We start from the raw sequence: 20369 nt of genomic DNA, 5'->3' as shown, positions 1-20369 counted from the left end.
CTCCGTGTGCGTTTAATTTTTGTCAGACATTTCTTACTAATTGTATACCATGCAGCACCCACCATGGGGCGCCCGCACACTCTTTTCTGGGAGGGAGTGTCTGGGACATTTCGCGGCTCTGCCAACTTCTCTGAAGTAGGGCTGTTACCAGGTGCCCGAGCTTTATCAGCTGTGAGACCTAAAGTGCATCCCAGCCAGGCTACTTTCCCGGTGTCCAGGGCCATGGCTAAACAGGAGAGACCTTTCGTTTTCTTTCTGGCTTGTCTGAGTGTCATCTCCCTTTGGGGCCCTCCCTGATATCTTGTGTCGAGGCAGAGGGCCTGGAGAGGGGCTCCCTGAAGAGGGCATGATTTGCATCCTCTCAGTGTGGAGGCGACCGCCCCAGGAGGGCAGGCGCCCGCGGTGTGCTCCCAGAGCCAGGCACCAGGCGTCGCCGTAGCCCCTTGCAGCATCAGGGCCCCGCCCCCGCTGTGGAGCCGGAGCCGGAGCCCGAGCAAGACCTAGCCCAGCGCTGGAGGCGGCTAGACAGATTTCCTGCTCTCCTGTAGAACTGAGGGCTGCGGGGCTGCTCGGCTGAGGGCTGTGGGCTGTGGGCTGCAGGCTGTGGGCTGCGGGCTACCAGAGAAGTCGCCGGCGGCTCCGGGACCTAGCTACCCATTCTCGTCCCCACGACCCTCCCTTGCGCCGGCGGGGACAGCAGGCGCCCCCGGAGAGGAGCGCGGCGGGCGGGCGCCCAGGAGATGCGGAGTCGCCGCAGCGGCGCGATCGGCGCGACAGCACCGGTCTCTGGAAGGTGAGTGGCGCGATGTGGGCGGGTGGCAGTGAGTCCCGAGATGGCGGTGCACCCTGTGCACCTTGAGCAGACCGAGATAGCTAGGGCCACTGCCCCCCCGGGGGGGGGGGTCGTGTCCAGGTGCTGCGTCTGAGCCAGGTCTTTGACACCCACCCGGTGCTGGCGATTGTTGGAGACCAAGCGACCCCGGCCACCTGCCGAGGCGCTGTCCCAACTTGGCTACCACCTCAGTAGCTCTCTCTCGGTGAACAGCTTTGCGGAGGGCGTGTGTCTGCGGGTGGCAACCATGGGGGAGGTACAGCAACCCGGCGACCAGTTTGAGTGTGAACGCAATGGAAACGGAAGGGGGTGCCAATCGGTGTGTTGGGGGCTGTTTACGCAGGGCTCGAGAGACTGGAACATTTCCAGAAAGTGATTCGAGTTGCGCCAACTCCCAGCATAGCGGGGGGCGCTGCGGGGATGCTGGCTGTGGGTCTGGGGCCGGGTGCCTTCCTAGGCAGGGGTCAGTTGGGGATTCAGGGTAGCGACAGGGAAACCTGGCAGGTGGCCCAGGTCTGAAGCTAGGAATTGCAGTCCATCGGGTGACCTGAGGAGGTTCTGGAGCCAACGGCCAGCGGTACCCATCTTGGTGTTTCCCAGGACCATCTGGGGAAGGCGGGGAGACCCACAGGGTGATAAGGTAGAGCCAAGCCCAAGGACTAAGGACTGGACTTGACCTAAATTCCTTCCAGACATGAGGTATCTTTCTAGAAAGGTTATGCCATGATGCCGGCAGGTTTATATTGAGTTACTATGACTCTCTGTAAGTGTTAGAAACCTCAGAAACTAAAGGAAAGAAAATGGGTGGCCTTGACTGTGTCGGGAGTTTGAAGGAAGACCAGCAAAGGATGCTCATGTCCTAGAAATTTTTGTGTCTCATGCCCAGTCAGTAATGTCCTTGCACCTAAATGCCTCGTGACCCAAGGTGCCAGAACATCTTTGCAACAATGTTTATGCATTCATTTGCCTACAAAGTAAAAACCTATGCTTAGTTAAAGTGGAGCTGGGGAGTAAGGGTGGGAGTGTTTTTCCAAAGGTGAGGGAGGCACTAAGGTGAAGGAGGCCACGAAACAGTGGGTTGCTGGTGGGTACCAAGGTCCCTCAGCTTTCGGGATACGGACAAAGTGTACAGAACTCCTTTTGACAATAGGTAGAGGATGGGGTCTCCCAGTGCAAGTTTAAAGCTCTAGGGAGACGAAAGGCTGTGTGTTGGTTTGCCTAAAAGGTAGGGTCCACACTGTCAGGGAGAAGGACCTGCAGCAACGCTCTGGCATTCTGGACACCACCTTGGGCCCCAGGTCCTTGTTTCTTTGGGATTAATGCCTATGTCTATGAACCTCCATCACACCCTCTCAACACAACATAACAGTTTCCTGCTTAGAACGTTGGTAGCAGCTGTCTATACCCCGCTGGAAAGCCAGGTCACTGGATAAACTAGATTTGACAATCCAGAACCCTATCAGCCCTGAAATTTCAGGGAGGGAGGTGCTGTCCTCAGATGATTCCTGGAGCCCCTGTGGGGTCACAAGGTGAGAACAGGGCTGGCTGTTGATTCTCAGTCTGGAAACGCATTTGTCTCTGCTGGGGGGTGGGGGGTGTACACTTGGGCCAGCAGTGTTCTTGGGTCACCAGCCCTACCTACCTCTGAGGAAGCTTGAAACTTTGTCCTAGGAGTGATCTCCTCAGCCCCAGGCATTCCTGCATGCAGATCTTTTAAGCCTGAGGCATGCAGGGAGGTATGGGAAGGGGCACAAACGCATCTCACTAGGTCAAACTGTGCTTCTGTGCCTGACTCTTTCCACGGTCCTCGTGGCTATATCTCTGAGACTGCTTATTGAAACCACGCCCCTGCGGGTCGGAGGCAAATCTGTGGGCTGATTCTGCAGCGCACCTGATAAAACTTTCTTCTGGGGGTGTCGATCTCACCCCCTAACATGTCTCTAACCAAAAGCCTGCCTCCCTCGCCTCCTCACCCCCCACCCAACCTCCCCTAATGTTTTGCTTTTTTTTGTTGTTTTTGCTTTCTTTCTGCACCTTTCTCCTCTTTTTCCTCCTCCTCCTCCTCCTCCTCCTCCTCCTCCTCCTCCTCCTCCTCCTCCTCCTCTTGCCTCCTTTCTGCTTCTGAAGAAGCTACTGAACTGGGGCTTACGTTAGGACATAAGCTGGCGTGAGTTCAGGGCCTGCGAGCAGTCTCTTGCTGGCTGCTGCTGGGTGGAGAGGCAGGTAATGAAGTAAGGCTCTCTGGAGCATGTGTGCTCGGGAGGATGAGTTTCTGGGCTCCTATAGACATCTGCTCCTCTGTATGTTGATGTGCATTGGATCTCGGAGAGAGATGAGCCCAAGAAGGAGGTGCAGGGCCAGCGCTTGAGGGGATCCCGATCTGAAGAGACCCTACAGGACCTTTCAAGGAGGCAGGTGTAGGAGCAGTTAGCAAGCGGGGACCACATGCATCCTCCTCCCTCAGTGATGCGACTTCTCATTTATGACGTTTGCCTCTCACTTGGGGAGACCCTGCCTCAAAACAGAAGTGACTGTGGCTGTTAGGAGAGCATTGGGCCTCCTCATCACCAGAGTGTCGCTTGAGAAAGCCCTGTGCAATAGAGGCCATCTTTGGCTATTTCCTAGCAAACAGAGCTGTAGCCTGGTCTCCCCTGAAGGCCTTGACTTTCTAGGCAACAAGACATGGAGCCTGTTTCAAGCATCTAGCTCAGTTTGCTCAAGTGTCTTAGTCTCCCCCAAAGCCTCTCTGGACCCTCTGCCAGAGGACTCTATTCTGTTTTGTTTGATTATTTGTTTGTTTTGAGACAGAGTCTCTCTGTGTTAGCCTTGGCTGTCCTGGACTCACTTTGTAGACCAGGCTGGCCTCGAACTCACAGTGATCTGCTTGCCTTTCCCTCCCCAGTGCTGGGACTAAAGGCATGTGCCACCATGCCCAGCCAGAGGGCTCTATTCTAAAGTACTTGTTAAAGACCATTTTAGGTGTCCAGTTAATTTGTTTTAGCACTTCAGCTCCTCCTCCACCAGGCTGTCAATGAAGGGTGTGTCTCTCAGACCTTAGACTTCGATTCAAATCCTGCCTCTGGTGGGGCCTTCTTTAAATGATTCGAGTTCAGACCCTGCTGCTCACTGCTCAGGAGTAGACTGACCGCATCTACTTTACATGGCTACAGGAATGGGCTCAGAGAAGGCATATCAATTAGAAACCATGTGTCCAAAACCTAGGAAACTAGGTATGTTTTCTTAAAATACCAAATGCTATATACATCATATATAGCAAAAACCACTGTGAGACCAAGGGGATGGCTCAATAGGAAAAGTGTTTGCCTTATAACAAAGAGGACATGAGTTCGAGCCCCAGAACCTACATAAAACATGCCAGGTGTGGTGCTGCACATTTGTAATCCCCGCTCTGGGAAGGCAGAGACAGGTGCATCTCTGGGGTGTGCTCCTCTGATAGCCTAGGGTATTGGGTGAGTTTCAGGACAGTGCAAAACAACATTTCAAAAGAGGTAGATGATAATCTGACAAATGACAGTCAAGGTTGTCACCTGGCCTTCACACATATGTGTGCACCTCCCCCATACACACCTAGGCACAATGAGTGACCAAAATCCAGGTTAGTAGATAAAGACTTTCTTTGTGTGCTACCTGAAAGAATAGTTCGGATCCATACAATGTGACAGACCAGGCAACTTTAATTTTTGCACGATGAGCTAAACGATCACGTAAAATTTGCATGGTTCAAGAATCTAATCCCACAGTGCTTTGCCTGTGCGCCGGGAGTGAATCCATTCTCCGTCCTGCGCCACAGACTCTGGTGTTAGTGATCTGCATGGCAAAAATGCTGTGGACAGTAACCTGGGCTTCTGGCCTGAGTTAAAGCAGGCTGGATATGAAGCCAGGTAGAAATGAGGCCATCCCAGCACCAGAAGACGTGTCACCCAGAACGAAGCATACACAATCAAGGCATCATAAGGTCAGCGTTGCAACCGTAGGATAAAACTATGAGGCTGTGGATGACTGCCAAACCCCCCAAGCTTACCTCTTCTTCCCCCCCAAAGAACAGGGCAGCTCTGGGACATTTCTGAACCTCTAGGGCAGTGTTTCTCAACCTGTGGGTTGTGCCCCCTTTGGGGGTCACACATTATATATCCTGCATAACAGACACTTACACTATGATTCGTAACAGTCAAAAAATTACAATTATAAAGTAGCAATGAGATAATCTTAGGGTTGAGGTCACCACAGCATGAAGAACTGTATTAAAGAGTCGCAGTGGTAGGAAGGCTGAGAACCACTGTTCTAGGGGCTTTCTGATCATTTCCACCTGCCCACCAGCTGCTTGGGATTTAGAAACCACACCTAAGGTGATAGGAATTCTCCCGGAGAGGCAGGTGGTGGGAGCTGCTGCTGGCAGGGTCCTCCTTTGGGAATTACCCACCCAGCCTCTTTTTCTTTTCTCAGTTCCTGCTGCTGTTCCCCAAATCTCACTGGTTGGGGTCCGCCCCACTCAGGTGTGCCACACAGGGACTTTTGATGTGGTGCACAGCCTCTGTGCTCATTGCATCTGGCTCACTGCCAGAAATATGGGTCCCTTTCTTTCAGCTACGTAAATAAATACTTCAAAGGGTTTGGTGAAGCTTATGAAATAAAAACTCTTAGCAATATAATTCAGAAAAACAAATGAACATATCCTTTTGTATTGATTCCCAATGAAGGCCAGACTAGATAAGGTATTTTAAAAGAATAGGCATCTATTTTTTAAAAATCCCTTTCAAATAAAACCAAAAAATGCATTTAATCTAGTTTGTCATGGAATTGGTATCGAGTATTAATAACAAAGGAAGTCTTTTTTTTTTCCTCCCCGCCCCCCAAACAGATAAAAACTCCATCAAGAAGAAAGAAACAATTAAAAAACAGCCCTTAACTGGCCTGGAACCCTACTGTGCTGTAGTCAGGTGTTTGGGTGTCAGTAGTCTGGGGTGAAGAGTGCTGTGTTGGTTGCGAAGTTTGGGCCTCAGGTCTGGGTGTGGGCAGCACAGAGACTGCTCCCTAGCGGTGCCCAGTGTAGGGCTAACAGCACGGCCATGAGGTCCTGTAGCAGGCGTGTGAGTCTGCATCTGCTCGGGACTCAGCATGGTTGTGGGATGAAGTGAAGGAATGCATGGGCAAAGGGGACAGTGTGGGAGGCCAAGTGCAGAGGGCTCTCCAGCCATGTCACCCTGCCTGGAACATAGCCACAAAGAGAACAGACAGGTCTTTGTTTCCCAGGGGAGATGGCACAAACTGGGGTGCTGGGCAAGCACTTTGAGGTGGAATGGTGGGGGTAAGAAGGATGTGATCCTCGGGTGTGATTCTGAGCAGGTGGGATTCTTCTACCCCCTCTTTCTCTCTTTTCTTCTTCCACCCCCCCCCCTGTGTGTGTGTGTGTTTGTACACTTGCATGTGCACACTCACAGGTGTACTTACCCACATATGCACTTGTAGAGGTCTGAGGTTGGTGGGTGTCTGCTGTCCTCTCTCCATCTTCTTTTAAAAGTTGATATTATGTATATGAGGACTTGGCTCACGTGATTGTTGTATGTGTACCCCATTCGTGCCTGATGCCCATTGGGGTCTGATCCCCTGGAACTGGAGTTAAAGGTGGTTGTAAGCTGCCAAGTGAGTGCTGAGAATGGAACCCAGGTTTCTACAAGACTAGCAAGTGCTCTTAACCACTGAGCCATCTCTCTAGCCCTCTCCATCTTATCTATTGAGCCAGAGCCTCCCACCTGCCTCTGTTCTGTCTAGATTGACAGGCTAGTGAGCCCCAAGGATGCCCTTGTCTCTCTTTCTTCCAGTGCTCGCATCACAGGCACTCGAGTGTGGTACAGCTCCCACACTTAGCTTTTGACATGGCTGCTGGGGGTCTGAACTCAGGTAGTTAGGCTTACACAGCAAATGACTACTGAGCCATCTCCACATCCCTGTAATTCCAGTCTTTAGAAAAGGAGATGGACATGGGTACGAAGGTTCTGGTGCAGTGGAGGGCACAAAGAGCCAAGGCTTGCCTTGTACTTACAGAATGGTCAGGGCCTCTGCCCTTGAATGAAGAACTTGAGAGCATCAGTGTCTGTGTCACACAGTCCTTGGAGCAGGTGCTGAGAAACAGACACAATTTCTGTTAGGACTTGGATCTATTTGGATACTTCCAGCTGGACAGTAGTCACCATTTGTACTGAGAAGAAAATTAGTTCCTTTTTTTTTTTTATTCTCGTCTGGATTTTCGGATGCCTGTTTGGATAGACATTTGATTGCAGTATATTATGGTAAGTGGCCTTTATACTGTGTCATTTTATTTTGTCTCCCACTCCAAGGACCCAGAGTTTCCAGCCTGTGTCTCTCCTGCCAGCCTCTAATCAGTTTGCTCTGAGGGCTCTGTGCTCTCTGAGCACAAGGCTTTGACCTTGACTCAAGGCCAGGCAGCCTAAGTGCTGTGCTGAGAGCAAGCTGCCCCCTCAGTGGGGGGCCTGAGAGAGGGGAGCCCTCTCCACCATGGGTACCTTGTGAAGCTCTGCCAGCTTTGACCTTCCTTTCTTCTCCAGCTCAAAGAGGCCAGCCTCAAAGCTGGACACCCACCTGCAAGACTTGATGTCCCTACCCGGAGGCTTCCCTCCCTCCCCCACTGTGTCTGTGTGAAATTCCTATCGTGGGGACCAGCTTTTATTTAGTTCTGTAATTGAGACTTTCTATGCAGGTGGATTTCCACCCATAGAGAGGCCCGTGTCTCCTCCCTGGATGCTGATCTTCCAGTGGGAGGCAGCCCACTTCCCTGTGGGTGGTGGAGGGCACATGAAGGCAGACAAGAACAAGGGCTCTCTGATCAGGCTCTGAGGACACCAGCCGTCCATTTTTCTCATGGCACAATTACCCACAACTGGCCTTGCTCTAGCCTAGTGGTTCTCACCCACCCTTCCTAATGCTGCAGCCCTTTAATCCAGTTCATCATGTTCTGGTGACCCCTAATCCATAAAATTATTTTCATTGCTACTTCATAGGGGTAATTTTGTTACTGTTATCAATCTTAATGTCAGTGTCTGTGATTTTCAGTAGTCTTAGATGACCCCTATGAAAGGGTCATTTGCCTCTCACCAAAGAGGATGCAACCTACATGTTGAAAACCGCTGTAACAGTTACAGACCAGTCACGTGCTCTAGAGCATACTATAGGTCACAGGCTAGTTGTTTTGAGGGGAGAAGGGATGGGTCATTAGAAGTGGGAAAGCCTCTTGCTTCCGTCATGGACCAAATGCCTCCTTCTACAGAATGCCCTAGACTGCCTTCCAGGCTCCCTGTGGACCTATGGTGACCTCTTGGGGCAGAGTGGGGGCGGGGACAAGTCCAGCCGAGAGTACTTCTTGTCCAAGTTTCTCACCAATCTTCCTCCCTTTGCTATGGTCTCCCTTCACCCTGATCCTCTACAAACAGGGAGGAGAGGGAAGGAGGAGAAGGAAGGGACTGAAGAGGAAGCAATCGAGCGAGGCCGTGAAGGAGTGAGCTAGACCCTCAGGAGCCAAGCTTCTGCTAGCCCACTCCTGCTGGCCGGGAGGCCTGCGACCTGTACGTGCCCTCTCAGTGGGAATATGGAGTCTTATATCTTGGCCACGTCTGAGCAGAAGATAAGAAGCAGGGCCTGGCCTGAGACAGGTTTAGAAAACATGGTGGCACGTGGTTGCATCGGGCGTAGAATTCAGGCCCAAACACCGTGGTCCTGTAAAGGAGAAGCTCTCTCCCGGTTACAGGGGAGGCAGTCAGTGTGACTTAATAAACAGTCAGAATGTATACGTCCTTTCTGATGCACTTAAGGATGCACAGAGGCTCAGTCTAGGCCAGCAAGTCATTGCTTTAGGGTACTTCCCTTAATGAACACAAGGCCTGCAAATGTGCTCTCATAGAGCATAAAAATATTTACTTTCATAGACAAAACTGCTCCACAGCCCTGGCTGTACTGTGAAGTTCACTGATAAAACAAAAATCAACCCCCTGCTTAGTTTCTAGCTACATTACCCTGCACTGTTAAAAGTGGAAGGAACCCTTGTCCCCCGAACCCTTTCCCTGGCAAGTAGTTCTGCTGGGCCTGAAAGCAGCCTTCATGAAGAGCAGATGCTTAAATGCTGGGTGGGGGTCGCTCTGACACAGCCAGTCACCCTGTCCTTGAGTTCCAGCTGCTATTGACTTACTGTTCTTTGCCCGAGATCCTAGTGGCTCTCGATCCAGTGCATCAGTAATTCAGTACATTTCATTTTGCCCACATAGCAGCCTTTAACATAGCAGGCCTCTGTTGGTGATGCTATCAGCCTACTCATTTAAATTTTTTTTTTAAGCAGAGCTCCAACTTGGACTCAAATGTAATATAAAAGTGCAAGAGTCAGAAATTCGATAATTTTGTATTGTGCTGAGCTGAGTTAGGGCTGCTCTTTGCAAGCAAGAAATATTTCAAAGGCTCTTTCTGAGTTTTCCCCAAATGCTAGCAGTGTTTGAGAGTCTGTAAGAAGAGAGAGACAAAGGGAACGCTTAAATCTTTATCAAATGCTCAGACTCCACACACTCCATGCTTAGCACTGCAGTTATGACAGTGCCTGTCCTATGGCTGCCCCAGGTCCACAGGGACACAGAAGCTACCACGCCAAGGGAGGGATCAAATGGAGAGGTGGGGCAGGACAGGTGGAGTGGGAACGGAAGGGCTTCGTGGAGGAGGGCAGGCTAGGGTGTGGATGTTTTCTTGGCAGCCGACAGGAGTGGAATCTTTCAGACAGACAGGCTTCTGTATGCTTGCCCAGCAGCGGGAAGTGGCCTCTCCTATCCAGGGAACAGCAGGTGTTGGAGATGCAGCTGGAGCAGGGTCATTGAGGAAACAATAGGGAAGATAGTGCTTTGGGTGCTCGGCACTCACGGGGACACCAGTGCCTCCCTTGGAGATTCTGAAGCATGTTGCCAGCTCCTTCTGCTTGTAGACCACTCACTTTTTGCTGGGTTGAGAGTCTAGGGTGACCTCCGTCCCCTACCATGAAACCTGTGGATTTTAGTCTGGGATGGTGACCTGGTAATTAAAGCATGTGCCGTGTGTGGTTTTACAAGCTGAGTGGGATGGAACATACCTGTAGTGTGGCTAGAGATCAGGGAAAGAGCTTATGGCCATAGCTGTGACCCTGAGCAGAGGTTAGTTTGGGGGAAACTGAAGGCTCAGGGTGAGTTCCTAGGCTCTGTCATCACACCAGTCAGAGGCACTCCCCAGAGATGACCAGGTGTCTCTAAAGCAGATACTGGCTCAAAGGCCAAGGATGAGGCCAAGTTGTGGGATGCCGGGTGCACAGTGGAAGCACTTGACGCTCCTGAGTAGGGTTTGGATCTGTGCAACAGAAGCAAAGAGCCTTTAACAGAAATCTGAGCTAACCCGTTCATCTTATTAAAATCCAGCAAAACCTGTCACATCAGAGACATAGGCTCTTGAGAGTCAGGCTGTCTGCCTGCTCCCACAGCAAAGCCGCTATGAAAGTTGCTAGTGGTGAACTTTGACCTCTCTGGGGGACAAATCTGAAATTTTCATTTGTCCTAGCATCTTTCATCCCAGGACTTCAGCCTCTGCAGGAGCCCACATTTTAAGTTTCCTTTGAAATTGGAGGAAATCTGTGTAGAATCAGTGAAAGTTCTGGAAGAAGTAGGAGTGAGACCTCGGGGGAAGGCTTGAAGAAGGATGTGCTTGCGAAGCCAAGGCCATGAGGATGTCACAGCACCCACAACCCTCTGGCTGGTCTCACCTTGCAGGACAGCTTGCAGCAGGAGCAAGGAGAGAGTCCACGGCAAGAGGTTTTGGCCTCATGAGTGTACATTTCCCAAGATCAAAGAACTGAACAGGCAGGGCCTACTGTCTGTCAGGGGAAAGGAAGTTCTCCGGAGGCCTCCTCCAGAGTCATAGTGGTCAGCAGCAATGCCAGCTAGGTTCATCTTTAATCCTTGCTCTGCCCGTCCATCCTGACCCGGGTACCTGCCCATCCACACCGTTTCTAGACATGAAACATAGACATGGTCCAGCATCTGTGCAGATGAGTTTGAATTCATTACATGTTGATGAAGCAGTCCTGAAAAAGCATTGTTACCAAGTAAAAAGAGAGAGAGAGAGAGAGAGAGAGAGAGAGAGAGAGAGAGAGAGAGAGAGAGAGAAAGGAGCTGCTTCTTTCTAGTTATTTTCTCAGCAACTTTCCTCGTATGTTCTAACATCACCAAAAATAGATTTTTTTTTCTGTATGAGTCTTTCTGTTTGCCAACAGCTTAAGTCACCTCCTGCCTTCCTCCGCTTAGGATGCAATGTGCTTCGCCTCCCTATTTAGAGATGGGGCCTGTCACCAGTGGAAGTTAACGAAAATAAGTCTGGCCTGAGGCCCCATTGCACATGTCAGAGATCAGGGGTTCAATGTCCCTTTCCCATTCTAAGCTAGATAGACTGATCCCTCATCTCCCTCACCCCCTACTTCCTGAGCCTAAACCAATGTTCATGCTGCTGAACCTCAGAAAATGAATCCCCACATGTGTCCAGCTGAGGAAAGGCAAGGTCCATCCTTGAGCAGGACCTGAGGGTGAGATGCTGGGGCCTCTGTGCTCTCTGTCTGCCCTGTATCTGTTCTTCTCGGGCTAAATGATGCTCCGCCTATCCTCTGAGGTTGTTTTCCACCCAGCACATTGCTTCCAGAAGGAGTCTCAACAGCAGCCTGGGTATGTGTCTCCAGCACAGTGTGCTTTGTTCGGCAAGTGATTTGTCAGTTTGTTTTATTTAAATGCACATCCTGAATGGATAGGGTAATGCTGGGCAGAGATCAGTGACGAGGATCCTGGCTACTTTGCTTAGCCTCGGCTTCTTTTCCATTTTTGGGGTAGCAGGGATTGATAGCTCCTGAAGGGTGGTGTCCTTTCCTTGACGGTTTGGAAGCTTGGAAGCTGGAGCAGGCAAGGCTCAGTTAACCAAGTTGGCTTTTAACCTGGAAGGTGACGCAAGGGCAGCCAGGCCAGGGCAGCTGCTCTGAGCCCATTTCTAGAATGATGTTGGGTAAATTTACTTGACGGTTCAACTCTAATGGGATTAGGAGTATATTGACAAGGGAGTAACTGGTTTCTAGTAACTAGTGTAGGATGCCATGTAGGGAGCTAGAGGCTCCCTGAGAAGAGGCCCAGGCCACACTGAAAAGAGGGATCCTGGGCTTGAGTGCTTTGTTTGCCTCTGGGTGGAGTCTCTGCTAGGGTCCCTTATAAGGTAAAGCTCTCTCACTACAAAGGAGCATGGGAGGGTGGCCAGGAGGATAGGCGGACACAGCTGCAGAGCCCAAAGAGATGCTCAACCCAGGCAAGCCCAAAGTGCCATCTGTTTGTGCTCCTTTCCCCAGTCAAGAAAACTCTAGAAGGAAGAAGCTGGGTAGAGCGAGCCAGGACACATTGTCTGGGGTGTGGCCATGTCCAGTTTCAAGGTTACTCTTTGAAAGAAAAGAGATTTTGCAGGACTGAGACAGCTGATCGTGGTGTGCCAGGCAGCTGGGTGCTGGAGCACTCTCATACGCAATTGCCTTACCCACCTTTGTTCTCCTTAACCCAAGAAACGGGACTTCACTGTGCTGCTCTCCCGGGTGGACAAACACCAGTACTCCTGCTGTCCTCACCTGAGGACCCTCCATGTAGAATCTTGCTCTCATATCTGCTTGCCCTCTGGGATGCCATGAAGGTCTGCCCCCGAAATGGCTAACCCACGTGGAACTCAGCCCTGCTTTACAACCTCCTGTGGAAAAGGGCTTGGCTATGCCAAAGCCCTTGGCCATCTGCGAAGATCTCTCTTTCTGGGAGCCCTGGATTTCTTTTTCCGGGTGTTGCAGGTGCTACAGTGTTTGTTAGAGGCCATCTTCTAACTTTGGCCTTTGGGCTGGGTAGTTATCCCAACTCTGTTCCTAGACTACCTCTGCCTCACACGATAAAACACCCTGGGTTTGCTTGGGGGGGGGGGTTGTTTTGTTTTTTGTTTTTTTCAAGACAAGGTCTCTCTGTGTAGCCTTGGCTGTCCCGGATTCGCTTTGTAGACCAGGCTGGCCTCGAACTCACAGCGATCTGCCTGCCTCTGCCTCCCGATTGCTGGGATTAAAGGCGTGCGCCACCATGCCCGGCTCTTGGGTTTGCTTTTAATGAGCTCCAGTTTGCTGTGGGAGATCTGTATTCCTGCTTACTGTTTCTCCCTGTCACATGGCACCAGGCCCAGGCGAGTGGCAAGGTCACAGACAGTACTTCTTCTCAGGGAGTGGTTTCCCCTACAGCCACTGGCCCTGGCTCCCCTCCGCATGCCCTGCCCTATGCCTGCTCTGTTTTTCCACTCAGAACTTCACAGCTAGGCCTTCTTAGCCTCTGGCTGAGGACACCAGAGTTGGCCAAGTGAATGTACTGACCCAGAGCCAAGAGCTCCATGGGCAGCTGTGGCCGCCTGGAGCCTTTGGTGACTCTCCCTTCCAACACTCCTGCCCTGAGGCAGAGGCCTGGAGAGTGGGTCCTTGAGCTGGCGTGGAATGGCATGTCATTCCTTTGGCGTGAGTAATAGCAAATCCCCCAAATGCCTACTGTTTTCTCCCTGTTGTTGTCCAGTGTCAGAGAAGGCCTTACTCTGTGAGGAGGGCACAGAGGGTGGCCCTCCTAGGAACTGGGAACCACCTAGGGGCACAGTGCAGGGGCATGGTGGAAACACCCTGACTTGGGCCTCAGGGAGCAATGCTGTCCTTAACTCCCTGCTAGGTGACAAGGAGCATCCCAATTATGAAACACTTTGCCAATCAGCTCCTGGTTGGCACTTTAAATTCATTAGGGATCTGTAGAGGGTTTTGCTTTAAGAAAAATGTTTATCAAAGTAACCTTCTGTTGGATACTCTCTCCTCTCAGTCTCTCTCTCTCTCTGTCTCTGTCTCTCTCTCGTGTGAATATGTGTGTGTGTGTGTGTGTGTGTGTGTGTGTGTGTGTGTGTGTGTGTGCATGCATAAAGAGGTCAAAGGACAACCTCAAGGATGATTTTTGTTTTGTTGTTGTTGTTTTTTTGCTTCTTTGTTTGTCTTGTTTGAGACAGGGTGTCTCACTTGGCCCAGAATTCCCTGCTTTGGTCTGGCTGACTAGCCAGAGGAATCCTCCTGCCTCCTCCCCAGCACTGGATTTACAAGCATTGTCCACCACCCTTTGGTTTTTACCAATGTTCTGCAGCTCAAGCTCAGATCACCATGCTTGTGTGGCAAAACCTTTCCTGAGCCATTTCCCAGCCCTGCCACCTTCCTTTCCACATCACATACAACTTACATTTCAGTTTCTCGGCAGGATCTCAGACGAATCTGGAACTTGAGAGGTTAACATTCAGAAGGGGTCCCAGTCCCTTGCCTTTGATTCCTACTGCCTTGATTTCTGATGAATCCCTCACAGGATGAAAGTATACCCAGCAGTCATGTTAGTGTTGGTGTAGTGTGGGGTCTGGCTCCAGGAGGCGGCATCCCTGTCAAAGGCTTACGCTGGAAAAATACCCATAACAAGTACAAGGCACATTTGGGTGGAGTTTAAACACTGTGCCAAGATGCGTGAAAATAAAGTTAGCCACGGTGTCAGGCAGAGGATGTCTCGGGAAAACTGAGCGTCTGTACAAATTAAAAGAGCATGCGAGGACAGACTTTTAACTTTGTTTATGCAGTCTGTGGAGACAGAGGGCTATGGGCATGGCTGGTTCCGATAGGAAGGATAGGGAAGCGGGTGAAGATGACAGTAAGACATGAGATAAGAGCTGGGGAGAAGCTCAGTGGATAAAGTGCTTGTATAAAGATCTGAGTTCAAATCCCCTATCATCTATATAAGAAGTCAAACATGGGGGCATGTGTCTGTAACCCACTGCTGGGAGAGAGATACAGGATGGTCATTGCGTCTTACTATCCACTCTGTCTAGGCTAACAGAAAAGATCCAATTTTAGTGACAGACTCTGTCTCCAAAACTATCCAGTAGGATAGCTCATTAGGTAAAGGTGCATCTCAGTTTCTATTCAACTGCTGTGAAGAGACACCATGACCAAGGCAACTTTCCAAATGAACGCATTATTTGGGAGCTTACTTACTGTTTGAGAAGCTTAGTTTGTGAACGCCATGGTGGGAAACATGGCATCAGCAGGCAGGAGTGGTTCTGGAGCAGTAGCTGAGAGCTTACAACTGATCCACATGCATGAGGTAGAAAGAAAGACTGCCTGATATGGGCATTTGAAACCTCAAAGCCCACCCCCAGTGGCACATTTCCTCCAGCAAAGCCTCTCCTTCTAATCCTTCATAAAAAGTCCGCCAAACTAGAGACCAAGCATTCAAACATATGAGCCCAGGAGGGGCATTCTCATTCAAACCACAAGGGGCTTGGTGCCAAACCTGGTGATCTTAGTTCAACTGGGCTCCAAGCAGTGAGAGAAGAGAACTGACTCTCTCAAGCTGTCCACCAGCCTTCAACCCACACAGATATACATAGATATGCAGAAGTAAGTAATGCAATTTATTATATAAATAATACATAAATAAATGTAATTTAAAAGTAAGTGAAGAGCGCTGGAGGAAGACTCTGGCATTGATCTCTGGTTTCCATGGGTGCAGGCATAGGTGCACACACTTACCTACACATGTGAACACACACGTACACAATATACAAATACAACATGAGATCAAGCAAATGCAAGAAAATCAGATGTGTTTTTTACCCAAGAAGCACAGTTTGTTTCTTCCTGATCCCTTTTCTTAGCAATGTTTATGTAGTATTTGATGCTCTACCAGGGTTCCAACCTTTGCTTATTGCAATGGAATGTTGAGATCTACAGATGTGTTGGGCTACATCCTTTCTTGTCTTGAGATGCACGTGGCCCTCAGGCAGCATCTTGGGCATACATATAAGCCATACAAACACCTACAGGGCTATCCAGGCAAATGTTCAATAATATCCCCTTCATCATAGGACATACAGAAAGAAGTGGACATGGGCCCATGGAGCTTGACACATCCTTCCTGACAGTGCTTGCTAATGTACAATTTTTAAAACCTAGAAGATATGAGCCTTGATCACTGGTAGCTAAGCTGGGTAGAAGGCGCTCATTCTCACAAATGGCAAAGCAAGAGAACCTGGCACAAGCAAACCGTTTCTGCCTTAAGCAGAGGCATTGCAATAGTGGATAGTGTTTAGGAAACATGGAAACACATATACCAGGGTACTAGATACAGCTGCATCATCTTCAGGGCTTCTCTTGGTTTTCTGTATTCTAGGAGGTGCCTGGCAAAGCCGTCCCATCTCAGCTGAAGGCTTGGTTGGGGCTGTAAGGTCTCCTTCCATAGCTGGCAAGCCGATGTTGGGTATGCATGGGTGGCCTTATTTACTTGACTCTTGTGTGTAGACACAGCTACCAAACTACTCTAAGGTCTTGATGTCTCTCCTAGTTAGTTTTTTTCAACTTGACACAAGCTAGAGTCATCTGGGAGAGGAACCTCCTTTGAGAAAATGCCTCTATCAGATTGCCTGTGGCAAGAATGTAGCACGTTTTCTGGATTAATGACCAATGTGAGAGGGCCCAGCTCAGTGAGTGAGGTACTACCCCTCCGCAGATGGGCCTGGGTAGTATTATAAAGCAGGCTGAGCAAGCCATGAGGAGTAAGCCAATAAGCAGCATTCTCTCACAGTCTTTTCTTCAGTTCCTTCGGGATCCTGTTTTGAGTTCCTGGCCTGACTTCCTTTCATAGTGGACTTCCTTCACAAGTTAACTTTGATCATCGGGTTTTACTGCAGCCAAGGAAACCTAATCAAGATAATGACCAACAGCCACCTTCCTCCCAGAGACCAAGATCCATGAGAAAGCAAGGAGAAGCCCCCATGTGTTTAGTAGCTAGCCTCTGAAGTCACATCCTGCCATTTCTGTGACATACTCATGGTGACTCAACTTAGAATCATTCACGTATGGAAGAGCAGCCATCCCTTTCCACAGAGTAGATATTGACAAGGACTTCTTATGTTAAAGCCTGGGTGCATGAGTCCTGGCTCTTGGCAGTGTGACCCAGGTTAACTCAGTGAGAACAAAAACTTGACAGAGGCTCCTGGACAGTTCTCAGAACCAACACTGAAGCCGGCAGACAGAGCTCGGAGAATGATCAGGACTCTGAGAAGCCAGCAGCCTGTGCTTCAGTCAAGGTCAGGCCACAGGAAGCTTCTAGTAAGGATGTGGCCCGTAGCCCTCAGGCCCTAAGGCCAGCAGACCTTTACATGTCACCTCTTGAAATGGTCTTAGAACATCCCAGTACCCACATGACATCCTGCAGATTCCAATGCTAGGGTGGAGCATGGTGGAGTCTTGTGTCACCTCCTCTTCTGTCAGGCTCATGGAGGACCCAAGAGGGTCGGGAGACCCCTACTCTGGGAAGGGGCATCTTGGATCTCCTATGGTACAGGTGATCTCTTCCTGAATCCGGAGGAGAGTTCAGGTTGCTGAGCACTGCCTACAGAAGAGTGTCCATGCTGCACTGAGCTCCAGTGCTCTTTCAGCTGCACTGTAGCCTGTGCTATGATATTAATAAATCTCATGATGCCTTGTGTGCACTGGCATGGCATGCCCTTTAGACATGGTAGATAAACCCTGCTGTAAAGGAGCCAGTTCTTTCAGAGAACAAATATCCTTCAACCAGTTTTTTTTTCAATATTAGAACTCCGTGAAGCATTTTTTTCTCAAGGCAGAATGAGGAATGTTTCTTTTCGCTCACAGTAAAGAACTCAAACACCTCGTATTGGCTTACCATGTTCCATGCTGAGAGATTAAAAAAAAAAAAAAGATTGCTTTTCTTTTCCTTTCCCTGGTGAGCAAGTGCCTTTGGGAAGAAAGTAGAGGTTGTTAACAAACATTTTTAAACGGTTTGGGTCGATTTTATTCAGTCGCCTACAAGACTATTTAAATAGGAGTAAGAGCTAAACATAGGTGCCCATGAATGAGGATGAGACAGGTGTCTTTCTTATACATGGCAAGACGTACCTGCGCATTTTCTTTCAGCATAATGGTCTTCTTCTGTTCAGAGCCCTTCAACCATATGTGGCAGAGATAGAAATCTTTTTCTGTCCTGGAATTGCTTTTACCTTTCCCAGGAGAGGAGGAAGCTGAGAGTGTGAGATGCTGAGCTCTCTACCTTGGGGAACTAGCCACAGGCTCTGTGGGCCTAGAATAGGCCCGATGCCACCACAAAAGGAACAGGAGCTGGAAGCTGCCTTTATCCAAGGATGTGGGAAGGAGGGAGGAAGGGGAGGGGGAGGGGGGGAAGAGAAAAAGAGGGAAAAGAGGGAGAAGGGGAGAGCGCTCAGAAGCCAAAAGTAACTGTGACAAACCATACTGTAGAGCCAGCCCCATGGTCTCAGGCCTCTTTAAGGACGTGGCAGCTTGGGCCACTTAACGTATCTCTTGATGAGTCTCATTTCGTGTTTTGTTCTTTGGCACCTGCACACACAATTGTCACGTGCCAGCCTTAGATGAAATACTGCCTTGTGTTTTCTGGAGCTGGGCTCTTCACAAATGCTAGAACTTTCTCCTTGTAGCAAGGTGACCCCCACCCACCGGGGACTCCAGTGGATTCCAAGTACCTTAGTTGCGATTTCTTACATTTAATTAAATGTGCATGAGATACCAGCCCGTTTGATGCATAGCAGAACTGACAGAAGTGTAGTCAGTTCCAACCCAAGGGTGGAGGTACACCTGGGAATCCACGTCAAATTCAGCGGCTCCCAAACCAGGGCCTCTTGGGAGCCTTGACGTTAGCACTGAGCTGGCGAGGCATCCCAGGGGCAGCCTAGGGTCCCTTGCAGCTCTTGTTCCATTTTCTGTCATCGTGACTCTGTTTCAGAGATATTTACATCTTGCAATTAAACACATGCTTGAGGAAAACCCAGACCATCATGCTTGGAGGTAGGTTGCCTCAGCCATTTGTACCAGAGTGCAGATGACTGACTGCAGGGCAAGCGTAGAGTGAGGAGGCGCTTGCTGAATTGATTGAACTTTCAAGAGAGAAACAATCTCTCTCTCCCGGGTGCCCTGCAGAGGGCTCTTTATTGTCTGTCATGGTTGCCTATGGTGATCTAACACCTCCCCCTTTTACATGGCTTTCGCCATGGTTTATATTGTGTTTGGATATAAAACACAGGGAGTATCACCATTGTTTGGCTAAGATAATGGATGCTCCTTTCAAATCTGCTAGAGAATTGACTTGGCGTGGCATCCATCTGATTGGCGTTCTTGCTCATCTTCATATCCTGTATCTGTGGTGGCCTTCAGATGTCCGGTTCAGGCACACTTCAGCAATGATTAGTGTGAGTGATTCACAGTCCTTCAAACTCCACTGTTTGCTTCCTCCAGCCTATTTCACAGGCGTCCGAGCAAACTTCACCACTCCTTTAACTGGCGAGTCTATGATTTGTTTATGTCACAGTCTTCAGGCCCTGGTTCCAGGTCTGTACCCTTTCGCAGCGACAGGCCTACATCTGTTTCCTCAACACTTAGCGTTTCTGAGTGGGAAAGAGGGGAAGGTAGCTCGGTGTGTATTCAGCAGTTCTTTGCCTGTTTTAAAATGCATACATGGGCACCAGAATGTATCGATCCAGCCCTCCTCCTGTGGAGAAGATTTCCAGTGCCAAAACCCATTTCCTCTTTTTCACATTGTCAGTGGTTTTTCTCTGTCCACTGGCAGTGTGACAAACTTACTGTTCTGTTCTGGGTTAAGCGGACACCTGCCTGGCACCCTGAACCCAGCTGCTGTGCAGACTGATCAAAGAGCAAGTGTCTTGTTGTGGGCAGGAACTTGGAAGAGTTCACTTAAAACGTACACCTCCCTTCAAAATAGCATTTAGAAACCACAGTGTTTGGTAGACTGGGGCTGTATTGATGTTGTCGCATCAAAACATAGTATTCTCTTTTATACAGTTGTTGTTGAAGTGGTTTTGGTGGTGGTGGTGGTGTTGGTGGGTTGTGTGTGTTTGTGTGTGCGCACGCACATGTGCATGTGTGTATGTGGTAGGGGGGAGGACGGGGGGGGGGGTTGAGAGATGGTGGTGGTTTTCGTCATAGTGATGGTGGTGGTGGTGATGGTTTTGTGTGTGTGTGTGTAGGTGGGTGTGTGTGGTGGTGGTGGTAGTGTGTGTGTGTAAGTGAGTGGGTGTGTTAGTGGTGGTCCAGTGTATATGTGTGTGTATGTATGTATGTGTGTGTGGTGGTGTGTTCGTGTATATATGTATGTGCATGTGTGTATGTATATGTGTGTGTGGTGCTCCTGTGTGTGTGCATGTATGTGTTTATGTGTGTGTGTGTGTGTAAGTGGGTGGGTGTGGTGGTGGTGGTCCTGTGTATGTGTGTGTGTTATGGGTGTGTGTGTGGTGGTCATCATAGTGGTGGTGATGGTGGTGGGTTGGTGTGTGTAGGTGTGTATGTGTTGTTGTTGGTGTGTATGAGTGTGTGTGTGTGTGT

This window comes from Acomys minous (genome assembly GCF_964271855.1).
Source record: "Acomys minous genome assembly, chromosome: 2".
Taxonomy (NCBI): Eukaryota; Metazoa; Chordata; class Mammalia; order Rodentia; family Muridae; genus Acomys; species Acomys minous.
This window is presented reverse-complemented; position numbering follows the sequence as displayed.